At 38.4% G+C, this 13,472-nt stretch overlaps 9 non-coding genes across 9 annotated transcripts; 5 read left to right on the top strand and 4 right to left on the bottom strand.

Annotated features, from left to right (window-relative positions):
* The first annotated feature begins 24 nt into the window (after positions 1 to 24).
* Positions 25 to 104, top strand: Trnal-uag (transfer RNA leucine (anticodon UAG)). Its single transcript has one exon. It is a non-coding gene; the product is annotated as a tRNA-Leu (tRNA).
* A 324-nt stretch (positions 105 to 428) lies between these two features.
* Positions 429 to 500, bottom strand: Trnaa-ugc (transfer RNA alanine (anticodon UGC)). Its single transcript has one exon. It is a non-coding gene; the product is annotated as a tRNA-Ala (tRNA).
* Positions 501 to 1,113: 613 nt separating this feature from the next.
* On the top strand, positions 1,114 to 1,185 carry Trnaa-ugc (transfer RNA alanine (anticodon UGC)). Its single transcript has one exon. It is a non-coding gene; the product is annotated as a tRNA-Ala (tRNA).
* An 861-nt stretch (positions 1,186 to 2,046) lies between these two features.
* On the top strand, positions 2,047 to 2,118 carry Trnae-uuc (transfer RNA glutamic acid (anticodon UUC)). Its single transcript has one exon. It is a non-coding gene; the product is annotated as a tRNA-Glu (tRNA).
* A 330-nt stretch (positions 2,119 to 2,448) lies between these two features.
* On the top strand, positions 2,449 to 2,521 carry Trnar-acg (transfer RNA arginine (anticodon ACG)). Its single transcript has one exon. It is a non-coding gene; the product is annotated as a tRNA-Arg (tRNA).
* Positions 2,522 to 7,823: 5,302 nt separating this feature from the next.
* Trnat-agu (transfer RNA threonine (anticodon AGU)) lies at positions 7,824 to 7,897 on the bottom strand. Its single transcript has one exon. It is a non-coding gene; the product is annotated as a tRNA-Thr (tRNA).
* A 452-nt stretch (positions 7,898 to 8,349) lies between these two features.
* Trnat-agu (transfer RNA threonine (anticodon AGU)) lies at positions 8,350 to 8,423 on the top strand. Its single transcript has one exon. It is a non-coding gene; the product is annotated as a tRNA-Thr (tRNA).
* A 1,512-nt stretch (positions 8,424 to 9,935) lies between these two features.
* Trnat-agu (transfer RNA threonine (anticodon AGU)) lies at positions 9,936 to 10,009 on the bottom strand. Its single transcript has one exon. It is a non-coding gene; the product is annotated as a tRNA-Thr (tRNA).
* An 813-nt stretch (positions 10,010 to 10,822) lies between these two features.
* Trnas-uga (transfer RNA serine (anticodon UGA)) lies at positions 10,823 to 10,904 on the bottom strand. Its single transcript has one exon. It is a non-coding gene; the product is annotated as a tRNA-Ser (tRNA).
* Positions 10,905 to 13,472: the final 2,568 nt, after the last annotated feature.

Here is a 13,472-nt window from a genome sequence, read left to right as displayed (position 1 = left end):
ATTGTTCTGCCCCACTCAGCAGAAGGCAGCGTGGCCGAGTGGTCTAAGGCGCTGGTTTTAGGCACCAGTCAGAAATGGCGTGGGTTCGAATCCCACCGCTGTCAAAATGCTTTTTTGTTGTTGGTTTTGATCCATGTATATCAGTATTTTATTGCAACTATTCCACCCTCACAATACACTCCTACCCGATCTTTAATCAAAGATTTTCATGTATATCATAGTTACATTTTTTTGTTTCATTTGTGTGATTAATGTGTTTATCAAAAAAAAAATTAAAAAGCTTCTTTTCAATCTCTATGCTAAGCAATTGCTTTTACAACTTCTTTCGCAGTATTATTTCCCATTATAGTTTTTACTTGTATATTCCATTACGTTTGGCTAAATTATGACCAGCATATAATAATCTTCAAAATAATAAAAAAAAAAGCTGGAGATACCGGGGATCGAACCCGGGGCCTTTCACATGCAAAGCGAACGCTCTACCACTGAGCTATATCCCCCTTACACTTGTTACCTCAAATTTCCACACCCGGGTGACCTATCGATTTCTTATCATTTTTGTGTGTTTATTGAATTTTTATTGCTGATAATATTTGTGGCTCGAGTCTGCAGCAAGTCCATTACAGTACTAAATAGATTGTCAGCATACGTTGAATATGGATATTCATATTCATTCGGGACGCTTCCTTTACATTATGAGGGACAATAGTTTAATCCCTCGACCGCATTTGTTCATCTCAGCTCAATTTTGCGTTCCGATCTTATTTGGCTGCAATGAAGTACAAGAAGTATTTCAATAATATATCTTCCCTTAACCTATCAGTAGCACTAGCATTTGAACGTAAAATAATAGTTCAACAAGAATTCGACAACAATGCACGAAGTATAACATAACGTAAATGCATTGACAAATGACTAAATTGGTAGCAGTGCGGGCTTGCTGGAACAAATCGGGATTTGTATTGCACAGCATGGCATGGCACAACATATTATCTGGATTGTAATTGAGAGTCACTTTAAATATGTAACTAGATCATTTACGCTACACAAGCTCTCTTCCACAATTTACTGCGATAGAATCAAATAGCACATTTCACACCACTTCTTTCGACAGGGGATGTAGCTCAGTGGTAGAGCGTTCGCTTTGCATGTGAAAGGCCCCGGGTTCGATCCCCGGCATCTCCAGAAATCCTTTTTTGTTTTGACGCGCTTTTAGCCTATCTTATGTTACATGCAGTTAGTAAAATTTCTTCATGTGTCCTGTTTTTATTAATCGTCTCACATAGAGCAGAACTATCAACAGTATATGTATGTAACTGAAAAGAACTTCAATTATAATTACAGTGGTACCTCAAAATACGAATGTTTTAAGACGCTAGCCGTCAGAAGGTGCGATTAAAATTTAAGTTACCACGGATCATACATGCTGAATCCAATAAGTTCGTTGTTAACAAAAATGCATAAAACAGGTATAAATATTGTTATTGTCTTATACCTTTGTAAACATCTAATTAGGATAATTTGCAAGATTTTTGGATATAAAAGTGTATACATATAGGCGATGCGTGCTCGTAAACTCGTAAATTGAAGTAATGCCGTACATATTATTAATACTGTATATGCATTAAGTGAAACTGTATGTATAATTATGATTTTCAGACTTATCGCACTGAAACAAGTATTTCTTTTATGTCTGAAAAGACTGTTGCATGTTGGCGCGTTCTCTACAATACACCTAATGTGTTCCGATATGTATATTGTTGCTAAGCGATATACACATATGAACATTTAAGATTTAGCGGTGACCAATTAAGAATTTATGCGTATTTATTTAAATTATATACAATTGAAAAAGTATATGAAAGGTAAATTTGTTCTGAGAAAAGGTGTGTATCATAATTAAGCCGTTTAATCGCAAGCTTTGAAAGGCGATTAAATCTTAATTTGTTTTAATATCTGTATAATAGCAGAATTGTAGCATTCGTCATATCACACAACAAGCTTAGGTACAGATTTAGATCGTCATTTTCCGCCATCCATATGTACTCCCATATGGTCTAGTGGCTAGGATATCTGGCTTTCACCCAGAAGGCCCGGGTTCGATTCCCGGTATGGGAAAGACCTTTTTTGATTATTTTTTTCAAGGTTAAACCGAACTATGCATTGCAATTAATGCGGAGGTGAGGTGTCCCTCTGATAGATAACTATTTTGCTAGTTCTTACTTGAGAGAAGTTGGTATCAAATAGATTAATCATTTTTTTATAACATCGTTTTGAATTGAGCTTCACTTTACACTTGAGCACTATTCAGATTTAGAGTTTACATCCCAAAATCGTTTAATAATATATACATCAAGTTACACATTTAGTTATCTTACACTTACCTTACCACGAAAACGAAGAGTAAAGGGTACTTAAATACGACCGTTGACCTGCTCACCTCGACACGGTCCTGTGGCGCAATGGATAACGCGTCTGACTACGGATCAGAAGATTCCAGGTTCGACTCCTGGCAGGATCGTTCTGCAACTTTTTTATCATATGCACACTAGGACTGTCTTCAAATTATTTTTGTTTTCTTTCATCACTAGACTGATCACAGGAAGTTTTATTTACACATCGAACGTGAATAATTTATTGCTCGTAGCTGAGACAAAGCAAACATCTTCTTTAGAAATAATTTATGACACTTATTTATTACACCATTTGAATATTCATTTCACCTGTTCTTCCATGCTCACACTTCCCATTCCCATTTATTGCACGGCTGATACCGATTTACCGTTACTTTTGCTAATGAAGCAATCCTAACCTATATTTTTTAACCAGAATTTTTGATACTTGCCAACATGCACACACACACGCGCGCACCAGCACAATTCCTATACACATCAGTACGTTTTAGCAAAACCTATGTTTAGAATCATTAAACAACTCAACCGAGCATATTTCGAACCGGGGGAATGTTCTTATAACTGCACACATAAATTATCATTTCGTAATTATTAACAACTTTAAGTAAACTAATCGAAAACAGTTATTTTTGCACAAAAATTACACTATTTCATGTCGTTGAACACACACGATGGGCACATTACTACAGAATGACAGTTCGTCTTCTTCTTATCGGTGTTGATTGGAGTGCGGTGGCGTCGGTTTTTAAAAAGTTCAAGTCCGTTTTAACAGTGTTATTTACTATATTTAAATCATCTTGTGCATACGTTTTGATAAATGTTCAACATCATTCTACAACGTGTTGTGTGATCGCGCAGTTAGTGCCGTTTTAGTGTAAAAAGTTTTGCTTTAAATAAGTTTACCGGTTCATCGAAATGTGTGTGTGTGTGTCAAATATGTACAATTTTTTAAAAGAAAAAACATATTTAGTTGAAAAGTGTAAGTAATCTCAATTAAACCTACCAAAAACCTCTCATTAGCAAGCTGTCATCGATCGATTCTGCGAGGCTTTGTCCGCAGTATCGAAGCCGGTGCAAGAACCGGTGTGCTTGATAATTTGTATGCCTGTTTCCTCGTTAAGAACACCGGTGGCATTGTTACTCCACCGAAGCCACCGATTATGACACAATCCTTGGTTCTTTTGAAGCACCGTATTATGCACCCGGCCAAAAAACAAATGCCCGGCAGATAAGAGTGAAAGGTTCGTACGTTTGTCCCCAGCATGTCCAAAACTGGCAAAAAAGGGACATTTTCCATTCAGTGCTTATACTCGCATGGTTCTTTATTTCTTACGTTTTTTTAGGCCATCGCATTGCACCGCACGGGAAGAAGCATCCAGTTACACCTGTTGTGCACGGTTCATCTCATGGATGGTTAATTGTGTAGCGACAGTTTGAAAACGGGGGATGTCCATAGCCTTTACCAAAAACACGAACCTTTGCCAGATGGTATGAAGTCGTCAGTGTCTTTTTGAAGTTGACCAAAATCTTAACCGGCCAGAAATTAGCCGATGAACCAATGCCAATGCACGCCAGCAGGTGATGCGTGTGTGATCAGAATGCTGGCTAGGACCGAACCCATCTTGTTGATGTTGTCACTCCTGGCCGAATGTTTCGGATTGTTTTTTTTTTGTTTTGTTTTGCCTCCGAATCGATACCATATTAATTGATAACATGGCATCGAAACTCACAAAATGAGAACGTGACATGTAACATGTGTCACGCAAAACGGAAGCCACCCGTACCATGTACCCTGAACGGTGTGCTGGATTAAAGCCCGGGGAGGATTTATGGACCATCGCGCACGGAAGGGTTTCCCAGCAGATGAACATCCCTGTTAGTGTTGATCTTCCATGGTTAACCGACCATGGTTCTTCTTAAAGCTTAGTGCCGCTATTCGTTGTGCCGCCCATCCAATGGGCATGTGGATTCATGTCCCTTTTTCCCGCAATTTAGGATCCGTTTCCCCATGTGGACTATTCTTTTCGGGTGTCATTCAGCAGTAGCATAATAGTAGGGTAGTTTTCAGGTGCTTTGTCTGCAAGTGTATATGTATCCTTTCATCTCAATTGTCCAATTCCGGGACGTAGGTTGTCGCGTTTTGGGACTGATTCTTAGCCTTTCCGCAACAATACTGATTAGTGATGTGTCTCTTTTTAGGTGCCATTTCTCATGCCGCCTTTCCGTTCAAACCGAGGGGACGATTCAGCAATTGTGGTTCTCGGTTGCCCAAAAAGAAAACCCGCCAGGAATGGTTGTGACGATTGTGACAAAAAAAAATCTGTTTTATTGTGGGTAAGTAAACCGGGTTGATTGCGATATCTTTCCTGCCCCCTTTTTTTGCGGGGGGGCATAAGATGAGTTTAGTGTTATGAAGTTTCCTCTTTGTTAGTGTATAATGCAATTGTTGCTGGTTAAGGGAATGAAGCCACAAACCATGCAGAATAGGAAAATGCCGTCGTAGACAATTTACACTCAAAGGGAAGCAAATGGACGGACACGGATCTTCCGTACGTTCTCTGCTTAACGATGTGACGGAACAAAAGGGGTTTTTTTTACGTTCCCTAAAGTGTGTTCCTGGTGCTTTATGTTGCGCAGAATGGAAAAGAATAATAGGCGCAAAACGATGGTATGCACGTGTGAGGTTTGTTGTTAAATTTGATTGTTTGATGATTCCAGCGTCTGAAGGGTTATCTTATCAGCGAAAGAATTTTTGCTAGTGGAAAATTTCCTAACAAATCTATGTAATAGTTATTCGGTTCGTATTGGGACATGCTGCATAGTTTAAATTTTTATCCATCTGTAGGGTGCATTCAATATGGTTTATGTGAATGAATTTAAGGAAGCAATTTTTGATCAATATTCAAACAAGCTAATTTTCCTTAAACTCAACCCGTTGGTCGATTGCCGTTCGTTCGTTGTTTCCTTTTTTAAATCTAAAGGAAAAACCTATTGTAAACAATGAGGAAAGGAATGGAACAGATAACTAAAGTATAGCTCGACTTACAAGACTCAAATGCGTCCAAATTTGTTTGGAGACAGTGTTTTTTGTAATTTGTAATCTGGATTTGAGCGGGAGTTTGATTTGAAGAATGCTTTTGCCATTTTGAATGTAAGATTATCCGCAAATTATTAAATGGGTTGGCCTTGATTTATTTGCCTTTCCCATTTCCTTTCCCATTTACCTTATGGTTTTTGTTTTTGGATGGCTAGAACCTGGCTAAATAACCTTATAGGTTCAGGCTAGGTCTTCTCCCATCATCAGTGATGTTCATAGTTGTGGGAACATGGAAGATAAAAATAAGATTTAATTCTAATTTTACGAAATAATCAACTCTACCCGTTAAGAGATGCAATAAGCACATTTTTAACAGATTATCTACACTGGCGTATTAAAAAGTGTCTATTTTGGCTTTGACTAATGTTGTGTATTGTGTAGATTTTTGTTCCAAGAAATGCATCCAGCTTATCAATTTCTGTTTCAAAGCTGATTTTATCTTATTTGATCTGCTCGAAAGACACGAGTCTCTCATCTGCAGGGGTTTTTCTCTCATTTATGAAAGTATCTTTAAGGAATGAAAACTGGAGCTTGTTCTGGTTAGCTTTATTGAAGATCTAAATAATTCTCTTCATTTTATACAATCGGATCGGATCTCGCATTTAATCGGAGAATTAGGTTAAAGGATTGAAATTAATCAATTTAATAGTCTAAGAGTCTAAGTCCCAACAGCTAGTGGAACTATTTTACATCCGTTGCCAATAAAGATCATGGGTAATATGTACCAGAAGGTATTTACAACATTTTCTTAACAAAAGTCGCTACGAATTTAGTTAAAGCACTTCGTACAATTTTTAGTTTCTTCCAGGTGTTAGTATTATTTAATTAACACTTCGACAAACACTTTCGACTGTAATCAAAGTACCTAGAATGCCGGCTAATGCAAGATCTACATATTTTAGCTCACCACAATCTCAGCTATTGTTGCTGTCCGTGATTAACAAATCAATCTTTTTTTCTTCTAAACCTTCTCCATTTTCTGGTCTGCATCAGAACGTTCAAAACGACCCATCATGTAATTGACATCATTTCAACGAAAATGATCAACCAGACGAAAGGGATTGGAGAATGAACTCGAAAAAAGAAAAACTTCACCACAACAGGTGCACACGTTTCGTTGGCTACGTGAGAGTTGTTGTTCGCCGTGTCCCTTGATGCTGCACAGCGAATTCTCCACAGAAGCTTCCATCTCGTGTTACTGCTGTATCGTTGTCGTCGCAAGCCAGATGAAACTCTGTGAATCCGGCTAGCTCCTCTTCCAAAATCTTCGCCTTCCATCTCTGCACCCGTGATACCTCGTCCTTGGACGCTTTTTGGTTGGTTCGAAGCAGTCGTTCGCTCCTTCGGAAGTGTGTAGCTTCTTCTCGTCAACCGTCTGACTCGTGTTCGAGGCACACGCCCCGTCATCTTGAGTGGTGGCGTTGCTGTGCTGTGGTGCTTTGGCCTGGTTCGGGGTTCATGTTGTCTGGTGTGTCTGGTTTGTTCACCCGTAAAGTCCCGCGAAACCGAATCGTCCGAACGACGAGATGGCAAGACCTGTTTCCGTTGGACGATCGCGTTTCAAGCCAGTCAAACCTCTCTGCCCACATCCTGCACTTTTGAGCGTTCCTTCTAGCACGCTAGTAGTGAAAAGTTCTGGCAAACCGCTTCTTCTTCGCGATGGCGTCAAACTTCGTTGCTTGACCTTCTCAACCGGCAGACGGTGGTGGATGAAATAAATGGAAAAAAGTGATGCTTTTTCGTATACATCGAATGGATGGTGAAATAGGGACAGAGGAAAAGGATTTCGTTCGACTCTCTCGTTTTGATGCCCGACATTCCGGCAAAAGAACATGAACATGGAATGGAGGTAGTAGCGCACTGCGGCAGCAGCTGGATCATTTTCTAGGTTATGGGTGTTACTGTCCTACGATAAGTTCGCTTGCAGTGTCCTTTCTCGAACTGTTCACCAGCGTGTGATTAAAATCAACCAAAAACGTACACATACGTACCGGGAGAAAGAGAGGTCGCAGACGGTTAAAAAGGATATATTCTGTGTCACGACCGGTGTTTAACCCGAGCGGTGGCAATAAGTTGGATCAATATTATTGAATTAATTTTGTGACGGTGCGCTCGGCGTGGTGGTAGGACCTTTGAGCAGACCACGGTTTCGATACATGCACTATAAAAGAAGGTTGTGTTAAAGATAAAAATGTTTCAAATGGTCAAACATTTCAATGGCAATCTTAAGGCAGTTTCTTGCAAAGTAGCAAAAAAATACATTTTCATCCTCCGGCGGAGATTCTTCCGCATGCGGGAAAGTTGGATGAAGTAGGCTCCGGCGAGATTCGAACTCACGATCTCCTGTTTACTAGACAGGCGCTTTAACCAACTAAGCCACGGCGCCAGTTGTGTGCAGGGGATGATCAAGCTATCTTTTGATTGCCATACGCAGACTTATATCGTGGACATATACTGAGTTTGTGTTTTGAAAATTATTATGTTAATGCATCAAAAGCATCTAAGGATAATTGGCACATGAATAAAAAAAATCAAATGATATTGCATGTCTTAATTTGTTACGCGTATTGTTTTTGAGGTTTTCCGTGTTTATGTCGTCAATGTCGCTATTCATTAAAAATCAATAGCAGGTTTTTGAAGCGTATATCACATAGCAAGCATTTCTATTGTGTCAGTCAGTTATAATGAGATTCTATTTTATTTTCTCATTTGTAATAATTTGTATAGAATGAAAGGATAGTCAGTAGAATGCTTTCATGTTTCGTAGGAAATGGAACTACCCAAATGTGTTGGGTTGTATTGGTTTGTGTAAAGAGGTGAAAATCGGGAGAGATGTGCGGCGCCGTGGCTTAGTTGGTTAAAGCGCCTGTCTAGTAAACAGGAGATCGTGAGTTCGAATCTCGCCGGAGCCTGCGGAAGGAAAAAGGAAATTGCTTCCGAATAATAATTTTTTTCTTATGTAGGTACTTTTTAAAGCCATCTCCCTCTTAAGTTCTATGTTAATAAATCGTTGCCACTCCTTCTTAAGTTAAAAAATCCTCCTTGTTACGAAAATATTTCCATGTTATACTTTTTTTCGTTCCAATTGGCCGAATTTCACATTAGGAACACTAGTTTCCTGAGGATATTAGCGTGTCATGATACGTTTCAAAACTGCTCTCCTAATTGCCATTCAGTTGTTTCCTAAGAACGTTCAGTTGAGAAACCAATTGAAAACTGATACCAACGACATCGAAGAGCATTTAACGCATGAGATGAAACTTTCATTCACAAAAGAAAAACTAATAGATTTGCCCATAGCTGATTGAAAAGGAAAAATAAGACATTATTGTAGTTTTTCCTTATATTTATGCTTAAATTAAATAATAATAATTAATTAAATAAGAAAGAATTATTTAACTGTGCATTTACATTTTGTGGAAATGCATCATATGTGTGTCTACTGTTCCTACTCCTTTCCTTAAGTTTTGTTAAATAATTGTTAACCATAAGTGGCAAACAAATACATGTAGTAATCTTCTATATATATAAAATTCTCGTGTCGCGGTGTTAGTGTGCAAACTCCTCTTAAACGGCTGCACCGATTTGTATGAAATTTTCGCTGAACGTTCGTTAGGTATGAGAATAGGTTTACCGCTATTTTTCGATTCGCTAGGTGGCCTTTGGCCAATATTATGAGTTCTTTTCTGTTTTTCCTACGGGAGTTATCAAGTAGGCATAGCCATTTTTTCAACACGAATAATGTTGAACACTACTGAAACAAAAAAGTTCTAACGAATAAATCAATCAAAGTAGGTACACATGACGATTTACATATTTGTGCAATTTTATTCATTAAAGCGTAAAGTGAGTGATAAATAAATAAAAAGCAAGTGTGTGAATAATTTAAAAAAATGCTATTTCGTGATTTGCGGCTCGGTGGTACATGTGGAATCGGCCCCTTACACGGAAGGACCTTCCCAATCGTCAAGGAAAGCCAAAAATGCCTCCTGAAGCAGCAGAAAAGAAGAAACAGAGCCACAAAAAAGAAGAAAAATGGCTTTGATTGGGAATATCATTTGGATTTAGAATGGCAATAATTTAAGAATTTTCAATTAATCAACGATATTCTCTAATCACAACTCTTATAATACCACAAGAATCAAGGTTGAACACTCAAAATCTTTGCTTTAATTGAAAAACGCATGTTAAAGGGCAAAGCTAGGTTTGCCGGGTAAGCTAGTAATAAATAAATATTCATATTTAAACTGATGGTATCAAGGAAAACAGTATGATGGTCCTTGTTTGCGCGTTCTTATATTCATAATATCGATGTAATACGAAATGTAATACGCAAAAAAAAATGTTAGATGATTTCAATACATCTGATTAGGGACATGAATGAAAAAAAGTATTTTGACGAGGAATTCTCAAATTGTCCCTCCAGGCTCCGGCGAGATTCGAACTCACGATCTCCTGTTTACTAGACAGGCGCTTTAACCAACTAAGCCACGGCGCCGTACGGGAGTGTGTGCTGCCTAATAAGCTATAATACCACAGCAGACGACTGTGAGATGTATACTTGGTATTATGTTTCTCAAATGAACACACACCACTTCACACCCTGTTTCGTAGATTGAAAAGCATTCTGATCTGCTGTCTCGTTCGGTATGTGATAAACATACCACAGCAAAATGGTCTCTTATGAATATTGGTTTACCCACTGGAACTTCATTATGTGATGCCTGCTCACCGTACAAGCAGTAATTCGTAATTCGTTTGGCACATAGCATATTATGCCATTCAATAAAGCAAATAAGCTCCATTTGGATCTCTAATCAACCATTGTTGCCTTAGTACGTGAAGGGAATTTAAGCGAGCGAGGGTACGGATTAAATTAAACAGTGTCGGGCCTCATGAATCCTTAAAACTATGTATGATAGAAAAATCAAAAAGTTTTGCTGCCCCCATCGTTTGCACGTTGTGTTTGCATGCCAAAAATCGATTACTGACAGAGATGATGGGGAAGCTAATGGTAGCTGACGGAGCACGTAATGAACGTAAATAACTTGATATGAAATAAAAGGTGGAATGAGTTGTGCATAGTGGATTTTCTTTGTTTATTCTAGGAAGGCATTTAGTACAATGGGCTCAATGTTGTGTGCTTAAAGCACACAGTGATATAAAAGTTTATTAAGAATTAGCCTCTAACAGATATAAGCGGTAGTTGCTTCGACGTTTTAGTTTTACTTCAAAACAAAAACAACATTCAGTTTAAATAGGATGATGAAGAAATATTCTCATGCAGCAGTAAGTAAAAAAGAAATCGAGACGCTGTAGACAGGATTCGAACCTGTGCGGGTAGAACCCAATGGATTTCAAGTCCATCTCCTTAACCGCTCGGACACCACAGCTGTTGAGGAAGTGAGCTCTTAATGCGTTACAAATGCTCTGTACCCGCGTTGAACGGCACCATTGACCGTGTCAATCCACTCACAAATAACTACGTACCGCACGTGGCCACAACCAGAGGCGTGTAGCGACGTAGCGTAAAATTAATTTCAAGCGTGCTTGAATGCTTTTCCTTCCCTCCCATTTCTGTGTGGCTCTCTGTCACGCACTGTCTCCCGTCTATTTCATCTTTTCTTCTCGCGCCTTTAGTAGGCGTCGAAGGGGGAATAATATCGCGGGAAAAAGGTCACCTCGCGTAAAGTTACGCGACAAATAGGATGACACAAGCTAACGAAACCGGTCGCGCGGTTTCCGACCGAAAGTGGTTGTGCGTGTATGTGTGGCGACGCAAATGTTAATTTTCCGTCATGCTGAAGTAGCAATCGGAGTGCAAAGGGTGTAGAGGGGGTGATAGGCGAAGGGGATGAATGAGAGAACGTTTATCGTTTTCCATTCCATCCCTAATTGATTGAGTACGCGTCCGATTTGGACGCGCGCGCGGGAAAATGATAAAGTGTAACGACGATGGGGTCGTGTTCTTTGGCAGGGGTTGGAAAGCATACGAAAGAAGCGTAATTATGCGTTAGGCGCTTGGCTCGACCATTTGTTTGTTGCTGTAGATAACACCCCCACCGGTACTGGTCCATTCTGAGAAATCTTTACCTTATCAAGTACCAACATCAAGTAGAAGACTTTGATCGATTTCTCTTCACATGGAATATTAGAAACCATTTGACTTTTTTTCTGAGGAAATATGAAGAGAAGAATCCAACAATCAGAATCAATTATGAGCAAATTTTTGTTGTTGTAATTATTCTAAAATATAACACATAGAACATAAATAAATATGTATTAGCGATTATATTGTCATTATTAAGATTTTTATTCTATACAAAATAAATAAAGAAGTTTTATGTTTGATTGATTTTGATTGATCCGGCTGAACAACATTTGGCGCGTTCCATATTGCGACACATGGCTGTCCACTTTTTTTTGGGTTTGCTTTAATAAACGATTTCAGATCCAAGCTCACCATCATACAACGTTCCGATGAACAAGATTGTATCTAATTTATTCGCCTCACCCTTGGATTTTTTTTTGTTCTCCATTGTTTGTTTTTGTTTGCTTTCCTAAGAGCAGCAGCACAATAATTTGTCTTCGTTTCTAGTGCGTTTGAAGAAAACCAACGACGACGACGACCGCGGTGACGATTTTTATGGCGCTCATAAACATAACCACCGAACATTGGCGCTCTAGAAGACGCGCGTGTATGCAGGCACCAACACACACGTAAGTGCCACGGTGCCCGAGAACAAAACACGAACGAATGACAGCAAGATTAATGCTTCCTATGGCATATAGCTTCTGCGCTTGTTTCACAGCCGAAGAAGGTCGATCACATTCGATTCTGTTTCGATTTTTCCCTGTCATTTCTTATTTCGGCCTCATTTGCATTTGCCTCGGTGCATTCTCGATATGGCCGAGGGGAAGGAGGAGGTACACAAATGTGCATTTGTTCTGGTTTGTTGTTCCGACCATTTAGTTGAGGATACGGCTGGTTGAAACGGTGGACACTTCCTGTCATATTTACTTGGTGGTGGGCATCATCTACGTTAACTACCGGCACTGTGAAACGTTGACAAAAAAGTTTCAAAATGGCCCCCAAAAAGGTCAATGTCGAAGTAACATGTACGGGTGTGCTGAATGTTGAAATGTATGACCGTTTCCGGGTGTCATGAGACGATGCACGTGTACCGGATGTGTGACAAACTTTAAACTCTTTATCGATTTGTTCAATACCTATCCGTTAGATCGTTTGATCGTTTGGTATATATCTTAAGTCAATGTTTTTTTTTAATTTTTACAAGCATAATGGAATTTTGACCAACTTGTTAATTTGTTTTCCATTATTTGATTTCCATATTTTAATAATTATTATCACTGTATCGATTTTTTTACAGTTCATTCTTAAACGCTAAACAATACGAAAAAGTAAAAATAAAATTGAGCAAACTTTGTTTAAAAAGGTAAAACCCTATTTTTATTATGTGAATTTGAAGTTAAGTATTTCTTACATTGTCGCTGTTTGAAATATCGAATTATTTATAGAGAGTTTCTTCCATAAAACATGTATGTCCGTTAGTAATACGCAACACAGCCTGACCGTTAAAAAATAGGCATTTCTCTTTTAACTTTCATAATTTCATTTTTTTTAAATGGTAATACATGTTTAAAATTCATTAACGCTAAAAGTAGATTTTTGGCATTCCAATGGATTAGTCGTTTTGTGAGTTATATTGACATAGTTTATAAGAACATATGAAATTTTTACTCAAAGCATTGCGTTACCACATATTACCACATTTATAGTAAACTATTCAACAAATAAAAATAAATATCTGTTTTTATTGTATGCTATAGTACTCAGTATATTGAACATAAAAAAGGAATAAAGACGTAATAAGCTTATTATTTATATTGATGAAAAAGTAATACATTTCTTATTTGTAATTCCAAATCAAAAGGACAGC

The sequence above is a fragment of the Anopheles funestus genome, chromosome 2RL (genome assembly GCF_943734845.2).
Source record: "Anopheles funestus chromosome 2RL, idAnoFuneDA-416_04, whole genome shotgun sequence".
Classification (NCBI taxonomy): domain Eukaryota; kingdom Metazoa; phylum Arthropoda; class Insecta; order Diptera; family Culicidae; genus Anopheles; species Anopheles funestus.
Note: the sequence above shows the minus strand (reverse complement) of the source record. Positions and strands in the feature narration are given on the sequence as shown.